Source organism: Sander lucioperca, chromosome 4, assembly GCF_008315115.2.
Source record: "Sander lucioperca isolate FBNREF2018 chromosome 4, SLUC_FBN_1.2, whole genome shotgun sequence".
In the NCBI taxonomy this organism is placed as follows: Eukaryota; Metazoa; Chordata; class Actinopteri; order Perciformes; family Percidae; genus Sander; species Sander lucioperca.
In genome coordinates, this window is record NC_050176.1 from 2,832,357 (window position 1) to 2,854,605 (window position 22,249).

At 39.0% G+C, this 22,249-nt stretch overlaps 1 long non-coding RNA gene across 1 annotated transcript; it reads right to left on the reverse strand.

Annotated features, from left to right (window-relative positions):
• Nucleotides 1-1,430: 1,430 nt before the first annotated feature.
• Nucleotides 1,431-21,390, reverse strand: LOC118494940. The gene is made up of 3 exons (XR_004897141.1): nucleotides 21,380-21,390; nucleotides 7,942-7,946; nucleotides 1,431-1,630 (listed from the first exon to the last, which is right to left on the reverse strand). It is a non-coding gene; the product is annotated as an uncharacterized LOC118494940 (long non-coding RNA).
• Between the last annotated feature and the right edge of the window lie 859 nt (nucleotides 21,391-22,249).

The following is a 22,249-nucleotide window of genomic DNA, read 5'->3' on the forward strand; positions in this document are numbered from 1 at the left end:
CAATTGTGGAGTGTAAGCATGTGTAATATCATAAGTCATTATAACCTACATAACGAGTACATTTCTTAACTAGGCCAAGCCATACATTAGTAGAGAATGCATCGTTTTCATCTGAAAAAGAACTCCATCTATTAGACAAACTTTCAAGAGTCTGAGTCAAATGTGGTATGTGTGTGTTATCAAATGTGGAAGGTGAAATTACATAAATGTAAAAAACAGATCCACAAGGAACTTCTCCTAAGTTCTAAAGCACACAACAAAATAGCCTTGGTCTGTGTACTGAACATTGTTCAATGTTAACAATATCGCTGTTTAGGAGTAATTTACTTTCTTTATCAATAATCTATCACTTAAGTTTGTGTGGTCATGAGGAACCACATAAGGTACAAAAACCCTAATTAACCCAATTTAGTAGCATTTGTATGCCAAACATCTTAATGCCTGTTGAAACCATAAAAGTGGACGTAGTTGTTAACCATTACTGTAACATTTTCTTTGTGGTACCTGTTGTACCCTGAACACCATCTACTCCTAGACATGGGAGGTGTTGAACGCATCACTGCCGTTTCCCCTCCATGTTCTTCGTTGTCAGAGGTTCGTCCTCTAGCACTTGACAAACCGTAGGAAACAAGTCTTTACCACTGTTTCATGTGTGTGTGTGTGTGTGTGTGTGTGTGTAGGTGTAGTCCCTTTCTCCATTTTGCATTCAAACACACTGCTTTCCAAAGTCTGATCAATGTTATCATTGATTTAAAAAAAAAAAAAAAAAAATGTTGTTACATCAGGGTTAGTCAACTCAACAAGGTTGATACAGATAGTTATAGTGGACAAAGTAAGTACTGATTCCATCTGTAAACATTTTCTGTTACCAGCAATATTTCATTAAGGATATTACCTAAGTAAGAAAGATATCGTAAAGATATGTACTTAAGGTATTAAAGAGCAACAATATAGAAAAGTCCTCACATTATTTAAACTGGAAATGATCAAAGCAGTTTTCTGTCAATCAACTAATTGATTAAAGCAACTAATCATCCAGCTGGACCTGTAGGCCTTTATATTTGTTGGCAGTTTGATGACAATAAAACATTATATTTCATACACATATGTTTTGTGTACAAAAATTCTAATTCTCCTTAACCCAAATATGTCAGATCACAATAGCATCTGTAAGGATTTGACTAAACTCTGCTACTGACTCTTTTGTCTTTTGAAGAAATTAGTCATTCCTGCAAATTACATAATTTGTCTTTGAAATCAAAAAATCAACTGTTCGTTTATCACCTATATGACATAAGAACATTTTTATGTAGCCCCCACTGGGGAAATTCCCTAGTTACAGTAGCTCAAAATTTCAATCACAAAAAAAAAAAAATATATATATATATATATATATATATATATATATATATATACACACACATACAATTTTCATCAGCTTTTGGCATTTTTGAAAAAAGCATATTTTCTCCATTAATAGAAACAACTATCATTTAAATATCCCTCAGATAAAAGCAAGAAGTAGAACAACTATAATTAACTTCTGAGTGAAAGTAACTGTTAAATTTAACTCCTATACAATCCATCAATAGGAAACCCATTATCCTAATTCAAAAGTACATTTAGCGCTCTGGTACCAGCAGGAACTGACCTGGAAGGCAACCTCTTGGGTTTTTTTTTTTCTAAACTTTTTCCCAAAATGCATTTGAGTCAATTCAAGTTTTTTTTTTTTTTTATGTTGGTGTGCTGAAAGCTGAGAGACAGAAGGTCTGCTGCAGACTCCTCCCCGCTGGAAACGCCTGCCTGTAACCTGAGCCAGTCTCTCATAGACTGTCATCCAGTGGACTTCTCTATCTCGCTAAAGCTCTTGTTTCCTCTAAGCTTTTCCTGACTGAATTATCCCTTTTATATACAAAAGTAAATTAGTATATTCTATATTATTATTTTTTTTACTGTTCATAAGATTTATCTTTAACTTCCCTCCTGTATTATTTTGCATAATCAAAAATACAACATTTAAATGATTAAATGTTTTTCTTAACTTCAATGTATATGAGAGTAAATATTAAATAAATATGTGTATACCATTGTCTCAGTACATTACTCATAATGTACATCATTAAGCATTCACATCAACATTGAACATTTTCATTTAGATGTTAGTCTTAATCATATCTCCATGTTAAAGTTGTTGATACATGGTTTTTAATCGTCATGGTTTCAAACCATCTCAGCACTAAACCTCACACAACTTCCACAGGTCACCAGGAAAGATGCAGCAACTGCAAAAGACTAGAAAAATACAAATTAAGGTATTCCCCTTTTCAAAGCAGGTTTCTAGGAAGTCTTTGAATGGATCATTTATGCCTGTATTTACCCAAAAATAGTTTACTGATGTTTATGTCAGGCTTTACCTAAAGCCAAAGTTATTTTTATCAACTTTTCATCAATCCAATTCAAATTCAAACAGTGAAATGTACTTTAAACATTTCCTGACACACCAACTGAATACTTATCTTAAAAGTAAAAATAAGTACTTCTAATTATCTTCTCCTAATAGTATGTGTATTTTCAGAATGTGAGACTGTGTGCTACTTAACTTCTCAATGCGTCAGATGTGTCAGATCAGGACAGTCTCTCGCTCCCCCCCTCCTTCTCTCAGTCCATCCTGCAGCTGGTGGGGTGAGATGGACCCGACTGACACACACGAGGCACTGTGTGGCACAAAACAGAACTCCAAAAAGCATTATTTGTTCTTTTATCAATATTATCACTTGGAAAAACTTCTACTCATTTTAATCAATATCAATAATTATAAAACAGCATTTCTTTCCCTCATTCTGGTTTAACTCTATAAACTCCAACAATACTAATATGCTGAAAAGGAAAACTGTTTTTTGGAAACTGTTCTCTTTTACTCCTTAGATTACTTTAAAGGTTGTGTTTTTGCAAATAGTGCAAGTCAATCAAAACAAAACTAAATTTTCTTTAGTTTTAAAATCAAAAAATGATGTGAACACTTTATTTATTATTACTACTATATCCCTTTATTTATTATTGCTACTATATCCCTTTATTTATTATTGCTACTATATCCCTTTATTTATTATTGCTACTATATCCCTTTATTTATTATTGCTACTATATCCCTTTATTTATTATTGCTACTATATCCCTCCTATTTGAGTCATGACAAACTCATGACTCAATAAGCAGCATATATAAATAATCTGTTTAATGGTTTAGCCATTAACACTGTCCTGTGTTACACAGCAAAAACCCTGTTTATCAGCCACAAAAGTTCAAAAAGTATTTTTTTTCAGAGAAAAAAAAGTGTTTTCAACGTATTTAGTTTAGACAATTGTGTGATATAGCAACTCAAAAACTCATTTAGAGTACGATATTAAATGAACTGCTTTCAGGATGAAATCTCATTTCAACCTGTATCTATTTAATATAATCTTTAAACTAAGACAAATTAAACAAAGTTATTGTTTATTTCATTTTTATCTTTAGTTTGCAACCCAAAGTAAAACTATTTACTATCTGGTAGTTCTAAAAATCTTTATGAATCTAAGTTTTTTAGGCCTACAGCAAACCTAAGTACTTCTAATTTGACATCTCTTTATCCAATTTGTTACATGTTATGGAAAACATATCACATTCTATAATTTATGACAAAACTTATCTTCAAAATCATTTCTTTAAACCAAAATTCCTCTTGTACAACTCATGTTTTGTTTTAGCTTGTGTCTTATCTCTGGGTGTGTGTGTGTGTGTGTGTGTGTGTGTGTGTGTGTGTGTGTGTGTGTGTGTGTGTGTGTGTGTGTGTGTGTGTGTGTGTGTGTGTGTGAGTTCTCTGGGAAGCTCCTCCTCCAGCTGTCCTCTCTCAAAGAAAGAAGGATTTCTCCAGGGTACATGTAAACACACTGTTATTCTTTAACTGCTCTATGGCATCATTAATTAAAGACTCAATGTACCCCTGACAGAGGTGTGTCAAGGTGTACAGCTTACCATCAACCAGAACTATAAAACCATATTTTGCTGTCCTTTCCACTGGAACACTGAAAAAGAAAAACGTTAGACAGAACAACAGAGAAATAAAACATTTAACATTCCCTGGAATGTTGTTTTTGGTTTGGGAAACTTTGGGTGCTCGAGCATAGACCACTGCATTTACTGCTTGAAGGTCCTGAACAAAAACATAACTTCAACATTTATAATAAGATGATTCTCCTTATTTATCTTTACTGAGAAAATAAGTGTACGTACATTACAGGAGAATCTAAACATGGAACAATAACTCCATCCATCAATAAGGAGTTAAAAAAAAAAAAACAATCCGGTGTGATTCTGTCGATTGCTTCCTGTTTTAGCGTGCACTGATGTTTCTGGGGCCTGTAGTCCGAACGCAGCTTAATGACTACAGGTTGACAATTTTTTCAATCCACATCACATTTGTGTGTTTGTCCAGAGATGACGCTGTACCTGAGACAAAAAGTGGTGAAACATCAGTAGATAAAATGTCTCTTTGTTTTTTACCGTGCAAATATGTGTATTTTGTACGCATAGGTTCACTCAATATGTAAACACTGTGACTACAAGCATACACTGTTGTACGGGTTTTCTGTAATCTCCTCGTCGATGGAGAAAAATAAACACTATTTATCAGCAGTGTCAGTCCAGTCAGTCAATGTTACAAATAGTCACAAGGTGTCCTGAGTCTGTCTCCTCTTCTGTTGGAGACAAAGAAACATGAATGTGAGCTTTTGAGTTAGAAATTCTGAAAAACTCATTTAGTTTATCAGTCAAGGTAACAGCCACTGCACATGTGTGTATATGCCAGTTAGACAGAAGAAAACTCAAGCTCATCCTTTGACTTGTTCAAAAACGTTTCAACATAATCTTCGTCAGAGTCAAGGGTGACAAAAGAAATGCAATGTAATATTTGTGACTCCTTAAGCTCAGCTACAAGTGTCACAATTTGTTTACCATAGTCAGGAGATTAACAGACTGACATGGTACATGTCCCATTCATTTGTAAACAAAATGCATACTTTTAGGCTGTAACAAAAATATGTCAGGACACACAGGTGAAAGGAAAAAGAAAATTAGCACTTTCCTTTCTCGTCTAATTCAGGATCCTAATGATCTGAATATACACAAATCATAAGAATGGTGCACTTTTCTGAGATAACCATCCCACAAATCATTTCTATAAGGGGAAAAAAAACTAGTTTACCAGAGAGCTTCTGATTTAAAAAACAAAGATTTTTAGCAAAACCCAAATTGTTGCTCCTGAATCAACTAATAATTAAATGTCCTTCCCTTGTATAATTACCACCATGGCAATTTGTATACACATCAGATAAATACATTGAATAAGTTGGCATATCTTTTTCTGTTCAATGTGCTGTATTGCGTCTAATAATATCTGTCTATCGTGTAGGGGAGTGTTTGTAGCGTGCAAGAAAGCACGTCTTCGTTTGCAAGCATGTGTATGTACGTGTGTGTCTGTTTTACCGTCCTCAGTCGTTGTGAACGTGGTTTCCATCCTCTCAGCACTTCCACCATCCCATCCCCCGCCACCTCTCAGACTGCATACTATTGGGGGTTGTTGTATTTCCTTCCAGACGAATCCCTCCTGGAATGATGACAGTTATACGACCAATGTCCCTTTTCTCTGCAGTTGAAACGTGTCTTTATTCGCTGCCGGAGTGTTCTTATGATATTGTCCTTTTTCTCTTCTTCTGCCTCTGATTCCTCTTTCCCCAGGACCTCTGAAACCACCTGTGCCTCTGCTTCTCCCAGCCATCTCTGTCATGGTTTTCAGCAGTCTCAGCTGGGCCTCATCATTTTTCCTTTGTCTTTTCCTCTCAGCTTTTTTTGCTGTCTGTTCATTAACAACCTCAATGAGAAGCTCAGTGAGGCGAGCACCTGAGTCTTTGTAGGTGGGCAAATGGCTGGTGGCAGTTCTTATGTCAGTGTCTGTCCAGGGTCCGTATCCAGCCCCTATCTCTTCTCCTGTCATGGGTACTTCGAACACGGGGCATGTGTAATCCCCCTCTTCGTCCTCCTTGTTGTCATCCTTTCCTTTCTCGGCGGCGGGTGGTATGGTTGTGGCGGAAGGCTGTCGAGGTGGAATTCCACGGCACTAGAACTCAGAGGAGATTTGCATCAGTATTTTCCCTCTTTTCTATGTTTTCATCAGTGTCATGAATGTCCAACAGAGTTAATTGTTCTTCAATTGTTTTCTCTCTCTGCTATCAGCTTTTTTCATCCATGCATTAAAACATTTATTGTTATCCTCAATTTGTTTTAAAACCTCTGTTTTAACTGTCAAAATTTCTTTGACCAATATGACAGACATCTGGTGAAGTCCGGTCCATATTTTCCAACCATCTCACCCACAATGGGCCCAGATGCTTCGCACGGCTTTGAGCTTTCATTTACTCATAATAACAGAAGCTAGTATACTTTTTCCTTACAATGTGATCGTCACCACAAGGCTCGGTTCTTTTTTCAGCAAACCTTGTAAAAACCCGGTACAGCCCTGCAGACAAAAACCTTTCAGTAGTCAAGAACTTGTTCTTAAACTATCTTATTTCCTTCTGCAGTCTGTCTCTAAATAGACAGGGACTCCCTTGGAGTATGTTAGTCTATTTGTATTAAGGCCTTCTGCCTAATTTTAGTTAGTTTACTTCTTCTAACTCTTAATCAGCCCGACGTCTGTCCCTTCTGTTATTCCCTTGCCATGCTGTGTCAGAGAATTAATCAGATATATGCCCGTTTCTGCAAAAGAATGTCACTTGTAATCATAAATTCAATGCTATTTTGTTTTAACTAGAACCCCCAAAACAAAATCAAAAGAAACAAAAAGGTACCAAATTACTCAATTTCCAAATGTCAGTATTTGTTTCATTTATCCTCTTAAATAATAATGATTTTGCACATTTTCATTACTTAATTTGTTTAGCAATTGTTGCTTGTTTAGAATGTTTGTTCAAAATCTTGAATTCACAATCCAACTGCATTTAATTAATTTTGATCTTACCCGATGCTGCTTGAAATTTCTTCCTGTTCGTTTTAGATCGGAGTGGAAACAGTCAAGAGTTCTCCGTGGTCCTGACCCCCTTCTCTCTGAAATACCTTTTTAAGGTTAGAGCTATGAGGCAGGCGATTTTTGATCCCTGGATGTACGGTCATCAGCGACCCACGGAGTTCTTTTCTCTGTTTATCTCATCCGATCCTGCCGACCAACGCCAAATTGTAGTGGAAGTTTCTCTTGTTAGCAGCAGGAGTGCGTATCAAAAACACCAGATGAAACAAATAAGGACGATCTGAGGATTAAACCAAAGTTTGGTCTTTGAGTATTTATTTACATTTGCAAATGCAGAGAAAACAGTTTCACAAGTACTCATGGCACATCTGAAAGGGTCTTCTGACCCAGCTAGAAAACCATACATCTATATAGTAAGAACTCACTTAAACCACCCCCCTCCAGGATAATTTTAGCAGCTACGCAGATGAAAAAACACCACAAACAGTCACAATGACTTTACAACCTTTCCCCTCTGTTCCTGCTTCTCTAGTTAGCCTAAACATCTGTTAAAGCAAGAGACAGAAAGAGATACAGTTCAAAATGTTATGGCCCCTTTCCTCCTTATCTGCTAAAGGAGTGACTGAGTTCTAAAAACAAAAAATAACTTTCACAAATAATAGCTTCACCTAGGCTCAAGGTTTTATGATGCCAGCTGCTTCTTCTCTTGGAGTCTCTAAGTCTATAACAAAATTAAAGATTATTAGGAAACTCCTGTAAAGTATATAAGAGAATCTCATAAGATATCAAACTATAATGTTAAAATAAAATTCCCACTACATGGTCCCCTCATACTGTATCTGAAGTCTCTTTCCCGAAATTCAGCCTTGGTGCAGAATTACAGCCACTAGAGCCAGTCCCAGAATGAGCTTTACTTAGGATGTGCCATTTCTGTGTCTGTAGCTTTAAATGCTATTGAGGAGGAGAGGGGGGGTAGGTGGAGGGTGGGGGTGTGGCCTTGACCAACTGCCATGTTTCGCTTGTTTGCAAGCCATGATGTCTCTCTCTTTCTCATGGGTGGGCCAAATTCTCTGGGCGGGCAAAGCAGAGAAAGGGGAGGTAACCTTTCCCCTTATGACATCATAAAGAGAAGATTCCAGATCGGCCCATCTGAGCTTTCATTTCCTCCAAGGCAGACCAGGATACCCAGGGCTTGGTTTCACCTATCGCCATTTCTAGCCACTGGGGGACCATAGGCAGGCTAGGGGAACTCATATTAATGTTAAAAAACCTCATAAAGTGAAATTTTCATGCCATGGGACCTTTAACGTTATAGATAGACTTCCAAATGTGACGTGGAAAAAATCAGGGGTTCGATGGCTTTACGTCATAGGCCAACCAGGGCTATGCCATTTCGGGAGGGGCCGCTCACTGATCCCCCTATATTTCTGAAAATCCTAGACATGGTTGTGACCTGCACTTCGTTAGTGCTTTCTGATTAGCCTGTGTTTGTATTGAAATAAGAGGCTGCTGCTGCCCACTGTACGGGTTGAGCAGAGGCTGCCCAGGTTGACCAGCGGGCAGCAGCCGCACACCAGTCGCGCCAGAGACAACATGGCCGCAACTGCCTAGTTGGCCTCTGAAGGATTGTTGGCTACTACTTTTTTTTTTGATTATATGACTTAATGCAAATCCTAAATCGACAGAACAATTCACTTAACAACTATATGTACATCTGAAGCTCTAATTGTTGTCTAATATATCCTGAACAGCCTTAAAGGCTAGACTGACTGAACCCAAATTTCAAGATGGCTGAGATGTCCTTACAAACAATTTGGGAGGCTCATATCGACTCTAAAATCGAACCACTGCAGATAAGTCTCAACAATATTCATGGTGCTTTATCATCGCTTGGAGACCAAATATCTGAGCTTGAGCAGCGAGTGAGTAGTAATGAGGACAATGTAGATAACTTAACAACAAGAGTGCACACACTGGAGGAGGAAAATGCTTACCTAAAAGAGAAGGTGGATGAAGCTGAAAACAGGAGCCGTATAAACAATCTCCGTTTCATTAATGTTCCTGAGAAGAGCGAAGGAGCTGACGTGATTGGGTTTCTGACCCAGCTGATACTTGGCCTACTTGGCAGTGACAATTTCCCCATTACTCCGATGATTGAAAGAGCTCATCGTACTCCGTCTTATAATTCAAATAAATCAAACAAACCTCGACCGATCATCGCCAAGTTCCTGCACTACATGGACAAGTCTAAGATACTGCGCTTGACCAGGGAGAAAAAGGGGCTCCTATACAAGGGATCGCAGATTCATATCTATCCCGACTTCAGCGCTGACCTGGTTAAACGACGCAGACAGTTTGATTCTATAAAAAAGAAACTACGTGGAGCGGGCTGCAAGTACTCCCTTGTGTATCCCTGCACTTTGAAAGTCGATGTGGACGGTAAATTAAAACTCTTTCGTAGTGTCGAGGATGCGGAGAAATACTTCGATGACATTTTAACTTCTTCATAAGTCAGTGTGAGTAGTGAATATTTGGATGATTATCTGATTGATTCTGAGTCTTTTTTTTGTTTTTTTGTTTTGTTATTAAGGAGTAACATTATGCGTCTCCTGTTTTGATTTTGATTTTCCCCTCGATAAGAATGTGGGCGTATATGTTTATGATCACACACTTGTTTTGTTTGCAGCACATAGTTTTGGCTGCCGTAAATGAGTGACGTAAACTCAATTTGTTTTTTTTTGGTTTTTTTTGTTTGTCTATCTGTCACAATTGCTGTAAATATATATGGATTAGTTCATTAATGCATAGATATATTTGTGAAAGTAGTCTGGATCTATACCATCGCTAAATTGAAATCTTACAGTACATACATGCTTACCTTTTTTATGTTTTGTCTTTGTTTTTGTGTTATGCATATCTTTAAATGTACAGTGTGCTCCCCACTTTTTTCACCACTTAACGCAATTGTTGTTGATGGCAAGTTTCTATAATAATGATGGCTTTTAATTCCTATAAAGGCCTTAAAATAATTCATTTAAATATTAGAAGCCTTATGTCTAAAATAGATATTCTAAGAGCCTGGGCAAGTCATAATAAACCTGATATTATTACAGTCTCTGAAACATGGCTACATAGTGGCATATCTAATAATGATGTTGAAATGGATGGTTACCTGTTATACAGGGTTGATAGAGGGTCAAGAGGTGGTGGAGTGGTCACTTATGTGAGTTCCAATTTGTGTTCTCAGCATTCTACCCCTAAAATTGGCCCAATTGATTTTGAATGTGTTTTTGTTAATAGAATATTTCATGTAAATAAATCGCTTACAATTGGAAATATATACAGGCTGCCCTCAGCCCCTTCTGGCTCTATCAAGAATATATTGGCAACCCTAAGCTCCTTAGAAAAGAATAACGAATGTATAATTCTAGGTGATTTTAACAGCAATTGGCTTGACCGATCTTCAGCAGGAGACAGAAATCTAATTAATAGTGTGAATTTATCACAACTGATTAATACACCTACTAGAGTAAATTTACAATCATCAACATTAATAGATTGGATACTTGTAACCAACCCTGAAAGGATATTATCTTCCGGAGTCATGTCAGATTGTTTAAGCGATCACTCTGTAATATACTGTGTGTGGAAAATTAAAATGTCTAAAACACACCCTAAAGATATAACATTCAGACAGTGTAAATATTTTGATGTAAACCTTTTTAATGATGACATAGGCAATATTAACTGGGAGCGCCTCTCGCTTATACCTACTGTTAATGATGCATGGGACTTCTTTTACAGTGAAGTTATGAATGTGATCAATAAGCATGCTCCACTTAAAATAGTCAGAGTAAAAGGGACTAGTCTTCCCTGGATTAACTCAGAACTGATTTCTCTGTTTAAGCGAAGAGATATTGCTTGTGCCAAATTCTGCCTTACTAGAAACCAGAGTGATTGGGAAATATATAGACAATTACGTAATAGTAGTAAAACTAAAACAAGGAATGCAAAGTCAGAATACTATAAAAATAGCTTAAATAGAGAGTTTAAGAATCCAAGACAATTCTGGAATAAACTTAACACTTAACTTAACCATAACAAAATAGGGCGAATTAATCAACTGAATATCAATAATGAAATTATACAGAACCCCGCAATAATTACACAAACTTTTAATGAATATTTTGCTGCAGTCTCTCAAGCTAATAAAACCCCATATTCACATGCAGCTTTCAAAAATCCCCTGCCTCAAAATCTTTTTTCTTTTAAATTGATTTCACCTGTAGATGTTTACCAAACTATAGCAAAATTGAAGTTGAGTACTGGCGCTGGACCTGATGGAATGGAATCTAAATTTATAAAATATGCATCACATATCTTGATGTTCCCCCTGGCAAAATTATATAATTTATCTATAAATACAAACTCACTTTCACCTATTTGGAAGATGGCTAGGGTGTTGCCTGTATTCAAAGGTGGAAAACCAGATGAATTGAATAACTACAGACGTATTTCTATTATATATATAAAAATATTTGAGAAATTAATTTTCATGCAATTAAGTGAATTCATTGAAGAACATGATATCTTATCAACAGCACAGTTTGGATTCCGACCTAATCACTCTACTACCACAGCTCTTCTCAACTTTACAAATGATGTATATACAGCATTTGATGAAGGAAAATATACTGGAGCCATTTTTATTGATTTTTCGAAAGCATTTGATACAGTTGATCATTATTTACTCCTTGATAAATTGTATTCGATTGGCTTAAGTCAAAGATCGTTATTATGGTTTAATGCCTATTTACATGGTAGGCGTCAATATGTTGCATTACAAAATACATGCTCCACTAGCTTTCTCTAGGTTCTGTACTGGGGCCACTTCTCTTTTCTGTTTATATTAATGATATGCCCAGTATTTGTTTATCCTTTAATGTTCATCTTTATGCTGATGATACAGTTCTATATACATCGTATAACCAGAAGGGCCAGGTACGGAATGCATTACAATCGGATTTTATTATTGTACAGAATTGGCTCAGAGAGCACAACCTTTTACTTAACGAGAAAAAAACTTGCACTATGTTGTTTAAACTGAGACCATCTAAAGTTACTACGAATGAATTACAAATCTGTATGATTGATGGAAGTTCTCTTGTAAATGTAAATGCATTTAAGTACCTGGGTCTGTGGTTAGATACTGAGCTATCATTTAATGCTCATATTGAAGCTACAATTAAGAAAGTCAAACAATGTTTGTGTCAGTTGTACCGTTCAATTGATTGCTTTACATTTGATACAAGAAAGCGCATTGCACAGCAACTTCTATTACCACTAATTGATCATGCTGATATTGTTTACCACATATCAAGTGTTACTTCTCTTAATGCTTTAGATCTTTTATTTAATTCCATATGTAGATTTGTTTTGAGGTATCCATTTATGACACATCATTGTACGCTCTATGAAAAATTGGACTGGCTCCAACCTAAAGAAAGAAGAAGGTACCACTGGTTTATGTTTATTTTTAGTTGCATTAATTATGCCAATAAATGTCCCCCTTATCTTCAACAATATTTTGTTAGACACATCTCAGTCTATCCCATACGACACTTGCTCCATCCATTTTTTTGCTATACCAAGAATACATCGGGAAATTGGGAGAGGAGCATTTTGTCATAAAGCTCCTATGGACTGGAATAACCTTCCATTGTCATTGAAATCTATTACATCGTTACACTCATTTAAAACGGCATTATTTTTATATTTAAAGATACCATGTTCATGTTTTAATTGAGGTTTCTTTCTTTTTTTTTTTTTTTGGGCTCATCTGACTGTATTATTATAATGCTGTATTATTATTATTATATGAACAGCTTATGAGGACTTATTACTTATTACTGTCAATGTAACCATGTAATTTATTGTATAATTTGGGGAGGTGGTGGACTTGGAGGGGGGGAGCATACTGTGAATGATGTCTTGTTGAGTTTGTTTATTTTTGTGATGTCTTTCTTTTTATATGTGTTATTGTGTAATGTCATGTTTTGAGCATGTGTGGCTCTGGTTGTTATTTTCTAACAGTGATTGAAAGGACCCCCTTGAAAATGAGATGGTACATCTCAAGGGGCTATCCAAAATAAAGAAAGAAAGTGTTGCTAAGAACTTGCAATGTATAACTATTATGAGACCAGTCCTCGCGGCCTCGAAACACTACCGGCCCACCGGGAAAAGTCCAGACTCTCCCGATTGCCACTCCGCTACTGAACGCACTTGATGCAGTAGCGTTAAGCCTACAACTGCCGGTCAATCTGTAGTGGGCTAAAAGTGAACGAGGGCAGGTTTGTTCAATTTCACTCCGCCGCTCCTACCCTGCCCACTTCCCCTCTGCTCTCCAAGTGGCTTCCGTGTGACCAGAGCCTGTCTACGGAGAGCCATTTCACTGCCTATTTAGCCCCACTGTACCAAATTGTCTTAGCCTCCCCTTTCGAATGCAACATTCAAATTACTAGACAAAAAATGATATCCTGAGAAAAGTGGATTTTAAGGGGAATAGCTCCATAGACCTAGCCTGATATCGTCATACTCAGATTCTAGTCAGAATGTGAGTCTGAAACCGCTCCATTGGGCTGTGATTATAGGGCGTATTCCAACCGAACAGGGAAAGAAAATTCCTCTGCACTCATTGGATAGACCTACAACCAATCAGAGCAACGGAACTCAACTCAACTGTCAACAGACTAGACCATAGATATAGAACTATATCTATGGACTAGACAGTGTTTCGTCTCCATAGCAACCACTCTTTGCACAATGCACTTCCGTCCTAACTCCCGACTTTTAGACTTTTTTGAAGCTGGATATATCATTTGTTTCGTCTAAATATGAATGTGGTTAACGTTAGTGATAGTGACATGCTTGCTACAGTTGCATTTCTTGAGATGAATTAGCGAAAACATGTTTTATTTCTCTGATTCACGGCTTTGTTCTAACGCCGCTGGGCGCTCCCTCTCTTCAGTCTCTCTCTATCTCTCTCCACCATATAACGTTACCGTGCTTTTGGGCCGTTGTTGAGGCTCCACTCCGGCTAAACCTCTGCCATTTCGTAAAGCTGTTTGTAACGTAGAAATAAAATGGGTTACTGATAATTTCATTTCTATAGTTTAACGCTGACTTTACCAGCTGACTTCTCTATTGGCCATTGAAACAGGTGAAGTCTCTTACGTTCTAAAACCAGCCTCTGTGACTCGAACAGCTGACTTGCAGCGACACCATCAGCTGTGTGTGTGTGTGTGTGTGTGTGTGTGTGTGTGTCTGTCCATCATCGTATAAAGCCCGCCCTCACAATTTGATTGGTCGGAACAGATCTTGTTCGAGCATAATTGCTCCTCAACGGATCAAGTCCAGACCGAACCTCCCGAACTCGAATGTTGTGGGCGAGTCTAAGTTCGGCTGGCATCCAGGCTACCATAGACCACCATTCATTCTGGAACCAGAGTGGAACTGCAATCAGTTCAGAAGCCGGAAGTATCGAGAGAATGGAACTTCTTCCCTTATTAGAAATTCTTTGGTGCGACGGATGCTATGACGTCATACCAAGGGCTAAGGGGAAGTGAAGGAGGGCATGTTGAAACACTAATCTTTTTTTTTTAGATTAAAGTCAGAATTGCCCTTTGCAATGGTTTGTGGAGCAAACTGTTGATGCCGTTTTGCATGTGAGAGAATCCATATGGACAAATAAAATACAGTATGTGAAGTAAACAATATCGATTCTCATTTAATGAAAAGAAAAGAGCAAATCAGAAAAGTTTACTAAGGGGAGTGGTCAGCTGTCAACCCTCTCCTCAGGTGAGTTCAGGCCCAGAGGCCTATGGGGCCCGGACTCACAAAATGCTTTTGAAAAAAAACACAAAACGATCACAAACGAGACAAAATGACTACAGAAAAGCGACCACAAAGGGACGCTAAATGACTTAAAAATACTAAACACCAAATGACCAAAAATACATACAACCACTAGAAAGAACTGACTACAAAGACACAGAAAGCGACTAAAAATAGATGCAAAACAATCAGAAACGCAAAACAACCACAACATGACCAGAAGAGAAAATGACCACACAGATACGAAAACGTCTTAAAATAGAGGCAACAGACTATTCAAAGATTCAACAACCGCCACTGAGATGCAAAATAACAAAGAGACACAAAACAACCCCCAAATGACCACAAGCTTTTCGGTCCCCCTTCCAACTACACACTGGCAAATGATAGAAGCCGGCTTTGAATAAGTACAATAAAGAACATGCCCAATTACCAACGCTTCTATGTTGGCTCGAGGCTTAAGTATGAGCCACAAAAGATTATCAGTTTATCAGTGAGCACTACAAAGGGATGTAGCTACAGTAATGTAATGCAGTCATATTATTATTCTTTCTACAGGCAGAAGACGGGGGCCTGGGAGGAGGCAGGGAAACTAGCGTGGAGTGACTCACTTCTAGTCCAAGAACTCTCAAAAGATTTGTTGAGATCAGAAAGAATCAAGAGTACATCAGACAAGATGGAGCATGCCAAATGGGACATGAGTGTGGGATCAGATGGATGCTATATTTAACCTGCGATGACGCCTTTTGGTTGTGATTGATGTGAACTGATACTGACACAAATGTTGGAGTGGAGGAAAGCAGGAATGAAGCGCTAAAACAAGAGCTGGAGACGAAACCCTGAGGACCGTCAAACCTTGGTTAACCGGAGCGCTTCTCAGGGATCATTACCTGGAACTCTCTCAGTGTGATCTGACAGACGGAGCTCTGACAGGCTCTTCACCAAAAAGTTCAAAAACACTTTGCATGCAAATGAGTAACGGCACTTTCTGCTTGGACCGACTTTATCAATGCATGTTAACTTTCCTACACAGGCAATGCACAAACATAATTATACAACAATAAAAAAATCAAAAACAACAAATTTGAAGCTACATCTCTCGATCAAACTAAAACTCACTAATGAGGCAAACCTTAAATAGCTTTTAAAATGTTCAATAATACCAGACAACAAATACACCTACACACATTCTCCTCATTCTCAATCTCTCTCTCATTCCCTTTTGCCATATATATTAGTACATACTGCCTCCCACTCACTAACACTCACTTTTTCTATGATATGATTAGTATCACCTCTATCACTGTTATTAACCCTATTGTTCTATACAGCAGCATCCATACTGTACAAATACATAAACCATTAAAAATAAGTTCAAATGTATTGTTATGGAAGAGAATGTCTGTATTTCCACCTGTTTTCCAGTCTTGTGCTGAGCTAAGCTAACAGGCTGCTGGCTCTAGCTTCAAATTTATCCCACAGATATAAAAGTATCAATATTCTCATGTAACTCTCAGCAAGAAAGTAAATGTGCACATTGTACAAAATGTCAGCTGATTCCTTTGAAACCACGCTGAAAGGTTTTATAGCTGGGCATACAGCAGCAGGTTGTTCTCATGAACCACTCGCACATATAGCTACGAAAGGTAATGCACCGTAATTCGTATGTATTTTTTGCTGCATGCACCACATTGACTGCTGCTGTATAAGAACGCTCCGTGAGGTCATAAAACGCAGCGCTTTCAAGTCAATAAGCGGAGTTTGCTTCCCTGGTGAAACAAAAGACTTTCAACCAAGGAAACACTTGTTAGGGACCGTTTGGTATTTATGGAATGGACCACCGGAGGAAAATAGGGGAGTGTCATGTCTTTTTATTCTTTGTTGAGGGGGGCGGTCACCCAACTTTTGTTGAAAAATTTCAAAGTGGCTTGTTTGGTGCATACTTTTCCATGTAGCTCTCAGTCTCGGTCCCCCATTGCTAGCAGATAGGTCTGACCCAACAGAAATCGCAACATGACAGCAACACGAGTTTGGAGTCACTCACACACACCTGGTCAGCAAGCTTGTTAGGTTACGCCCATAATCTCTTGTGGAGCATTTATAACTTCGAAAAACCACAGGTTCCAGGTTCCAGTGTGTTGAGTTATTTAAACAAACGATTGGGGAAATAAACGCCTATTGTCCGCAAGTCTCCTGATAGAGCTCCGGCCAGCTCACAGCGGGGTCTGTGAAGGTGGACAGGCCGAGCGGCAAGCCAGCGGCCCCAGCATGCACTGTCACGTCAGACTGTGAAGCTTCTGAACTCCCGACACAGACCAAATTTGCAATTAGCCATCAATTTTTACAGCACATATTTGAGCTCTACATAGTTGATTTCTCGCGTAAAAAAGTCTCAGAAGTGAATTTAGTAATGAAATAGCAAACGAACAATGTATAAAGTTTCCAGTGGTTGTTGTGATTGTTGCAGCACTTTGGACACCAACACACTTTGAATTTCTGATTCCCACGCCCACAGCTCCACGCCTGGGTCCCGGTGATTTGAAATTTTGCAAACGACAGCCTTTTCAAGACATTTGAGAAGGAAGGAGTGGTAGCATGCAAGCTCACAAATTGACGCTCGTCTGTGAAATGGAGTTTTGGATAATGTTCAGCTTCGGCAGCTTTACCTATATGCTAAAATATACAATGACTGAGGAAGCCTAGTGACGAGTCCATAGCAACCAGTTAATGTGTTGAATTTGTTATTACCCAGTGTGCTTTGCTGAACGGTCTCAATGTTTTATTGTTTTATTTCATGTGAATACTAGTTTACTAGATGAGTAACTTAGTATTTGAAGTAATGCAGTAACACAGGAAGTGTGCATTTAGTTTCCATGCTTATTGTGTTTCCACAACAATGTTAGTTAGTAAATCTACTGAAATGCCACCATAATAGTGGAGTGTGATGTGTAAGATGAGAAAGCAGAGGTTAATTCATGTATGTCATTGTTGTAAAAAAAAACAGTGGCTGTACATCTTTGCCAAGCGCAAACCAGTACAGAAGGCATCAATAAATTGTTGGGGAGGGTAAGGGACTGTTCGTTATTTATTTAAGGGTCCACCAGAGGAGTTTTGTGGCCTCTAACCTAAAAAGACTTGACCCTCCCCTCATCAGTAATAATTTTACTACTACCCTCCAAAATGATTTGAGAAAGAGGCATGACCCTCCCCTTGCATGCAAGTTTGCACTTAGCAAAGAAGTACAGATGCCATTTGATTTTTACAGCCATGATGTACAGGAGTTAACCTCTGCATTCTCATCTTACACATCCCACTCCTCTGTTATGGTGTGGTGGCCATTTCAGTAGATTTACTCACTAACATTGTTGTGGAAACACAATAAGCATGGAAACTAAATGCACACTTCCTGCATTACTGCATTACTTCAGATACTAAGTTACTCCTCTAGTAAACTAGTATTCACATGAAATAAAACATTGAGACCATTCAGCAAAGGACAATGGGAAATAACAATTCAACACTGGTTGCTATGGACTTGTCACTAGGCTTCGTCATTGTATATTTTAGCACATTATCTTCATATACATATATGCCGAAGCTGAACATTATATTCCAAAACACATATGTTTATTTTTAAAGCAGATTTTAAATTACATTGTAAAAATTTAACAATTCGCCCTTATGAAATCCAATCGCGTTTTGGAACGCAATAGTGTAAAAAAAAATGTCACGGTTTGTAATGTTTGTAATGTAACGGTGAACAATCAGTGTTGGACCTACAGTCTGTTGAGATGCCTCTCCAAACTCACCCTAAAACGTTAAGACACGTTAAGAAAAAAGATCCGTATTTTGCCGTAATCCAGTGACACGGAAAAAAAAGTAATCCACAGAGATCAGTAGATCCACAAAAAGGGTCACGGTGTATCCAGCAAGGCCGATATGAGCGTCAGATTCACCAGCCAGCTCCAAACAGGTGAACGAGGCCTCTCCACTTCACCGTTTAAACAAAGTGGAATAAACGTATACAAGTCCAAATCTACACAAAACCCGCAATCAATTAGTAAGCTGACATCACATGTATATACATGGCATTTAGGAAACCTTTATTGCAAGGTTGGCACGGCAAGATGTCCAGACTAGTGCAACAGTAACTTTCGTTATTTGCGTCCTGCTGCTCCCATCGTCAGCCAGGTAATATTTTTTTTACTAAAGCAGTATATGAAATCAGATGTATTACCAACCACCATTTAGTTGTTTTGTGTTATTTAAGATATTTATAAAATATCTGGTCCTAATTATTCTCATTTTTTAAACAATGCAATTACCCGTTTGAGCCACCAGGGGGGCAGTGCTCCTCCTGCCCCCCCAGCAAACTCTGCGTATGCGGTCAGACCCATCTGCTAGGGGGCCGAGACTGAGAGCTACATGGATAAATATGCACCAAACAAGCCACTTTGTGTCAGGGTTTTTGGTGTCTTATTTTGGTAGTCTGTTTCTGTTCTGTATTTTGCTAGTTTCCTGTTTTATTTTGATAATCTGTTCTCTGTCTTGTCTTGTCTTGTTTTACTATGTTTTCCCGCTCTTGTGATTACCTGATGTTTTCCACCTGTTTCCCAGCCCTTGTGTCACCTGCCTTGTGTCACCTGCCTCTTCCCGTTTTCCAACAGCTGTCGTCACTACGACAACAGCAGACGCATTTGGCTGATGGTCACCAGTTAACATGGTCTCTCGTTAAACCGAAACACCGGCAGCTGCCTTCAACCTCCTACCTAACAGTCGGCTCTATCGCCTAGTTTTTATTATACTAATAAAGTGTTTTTAAAACCAAAGATACATTTTTACGTGTAAGTAAGTATTAGCCTCACGCTAATTTATCAAGACTAGGCCTACCGGCTAAACTAACGCTAGCTTCATGGCAACCTCTACACCTGGCGAGTCCCCACTCCCCCTCAGGATTTCCTCGTTGTTCAATAATACAAACAAAGAAATTGCTGACCTCAGGGAAGATGTTCGTCGGCTTTCCGAGGACTTAAAAACCAAAGATGCTTTGTTAACCGCCTGCTTGGACGTGGCTCATAATCAGTCGCTCCGGATCTCATCTCTCTCGGCGGCCTTCCAGGATACCGCGCCATGGGACCCAGCTGCCTGCCCACGCCCATCGTCCTGCTCGACACCGGTTATCAAGCCACCCTGGACTGAGGTGGTTTGCGGCCGAAAGAGATCCTCGGGTAGGGCTCCATCGCCTCCTGCCCTCAGCCTCTCCAACCGCTTCAATGCTTTGTCGGAGTCGGAGCCAGTGGTGGCCAGTGCGGCTCACCGGGCTCGCCCCGCTTCAAAGCAGACTGACCAGCCGTCGTCACGGAAGACGATTGCTACCGCGCGGCGAAAGCTTCTGAGGGATGCGGTAGTCAGACGGTCCGGTGGCCTACACTGCCTGGATCGGCCAAATGACAACGTTCCTCAAAAACAATCCCCACAACCGAACGGTAAGCAATCTTCCTCTTCTTTTCCCTGCCCATCTGAAACCGACACTGACTGTTCTGCTCCCGTCACCGGCTATCCACACCCCCCCACTCCTCGTCCGCTCTTCCCCCTAACCACAGTAATTATTGGGGACTGATACCCTCATTTCCGACCTCTATCAAACGCATCGTGGTCCGTTGTGGACATAACAACATGTCCACTCGGATTCAGGAGTGTGAGCGCACAAGGCGAGACTTTACCACTCTCATTGAGGCTTTAACAAGCACTGGGAAGTCGGTTTTTTATTTCGGGCCCACTTCCATCTCTAGGTCGCGGATCATGCCTCTTTAGTAGACTACTCTCCCTTAACACCTGGCTCCAGCTCACATGCAGCATTCACAAGATAGGCTTTATTGACGACTTCAATCTGTTTTGGGAACGTGGCTCCCTGTTCAGCAGGGATGGGATTCATCCCAATACACGCGGAAGCCAGATGCTACGTGGAAATTTGCACCACGCCCTGCATACCCAGACCTCTGATTGACTGTTTACATCCCGTAAACACTCCCACAAGCACACTGACCAGACACACTCTCCCAAAGTCAATAATCAGAGATACAGCGCTACACGCCCCTCTGTGCTCCCTTCAGAGCAATCACCCATTCATAATCCCATAACCACCGTGTCTGTCCCCCGACTGAGACCGTTTAAACCAAACGCTAACAAAAGAGGTGCTATACTAAACAACCTAATTGGAATTAAAACAACCACTGCAACGATAGAACAGAATAGGAAAATCAAATGTGGACTATTAAATATTAGATCTCTGTCATCGAAAGCATTATTGGTAAACGAATTGATATCAGATAACCACATTGATTTATTCTGCCTCACCGAAACCTGGCTGGGCCATGACGAATATGTTAGTTTAAACGAAGCCACTCCTCCCAGTCATAATAATACCCAAATTCCACGAGGCTCAGGCCGAGGAGGGGGAGTTGCAGCCATATTTGACTCGAGCCTGTTAATTAATCCTAAACCTAAACTAAATTATAACTCGTTTGAAAGCCTTGTTCTTAATCTTCAACACCCAACATGGAAAACAGTACAGCCAATTATATTTGTTGTTGTTTACCGAGCACCAGGTCCATATTCTGAGTTTTTATCTGAATTCTCAGAGTTTTTAATCATGCGTAGTCCTTCAATCAGACAAAGTACTTATTGTAGGTGATTTTAATATCCATGTGGACATTGACAGCAATAGCCTTAGTACTGCTTTCAATTCACTGCTAGATTCTATTGGTTTCAGTCAGAGGGTGCATAAGGCCACGCACTGTTTTAACCACACCCTCGACCTTGTGCTAGAATATGGCATCAAAATTGACGATTTAATAGTATTTCCGCAGAATCCTTTATTATCAGACCATTTTTTAATAACTTTCGAATTCCTACTACCAGACTATACGAAATTAAATAAAAGTTTCTACACTAGATGCTTATCTGACAGTGCTATAGCTAAATTTAAGGAAGATATTCCAACAGCACTTAACTCAATGTCATGCCTTAATATAACAGAGGACTGTTATGTTAACTTTAGTCCCTCCCAACTTGATAACTTTGTAGACGCTGCTACGGCCTGCCTACGGACTACTTTAGACTCGGTTGCTCCTATCAAAAAGAAGATGATGAAGGAAAGGAAACTAGCACCTTGGTATAACTCCCAAACTCGCAAATTAAAACAAATCTCACGAAAACTTGAAAGTAAATGGCGTTCCACCAAACTGGAAGAATCTCGTGTGGATTGGCAAGATAGTCTAAAAAATTATAGGAGGG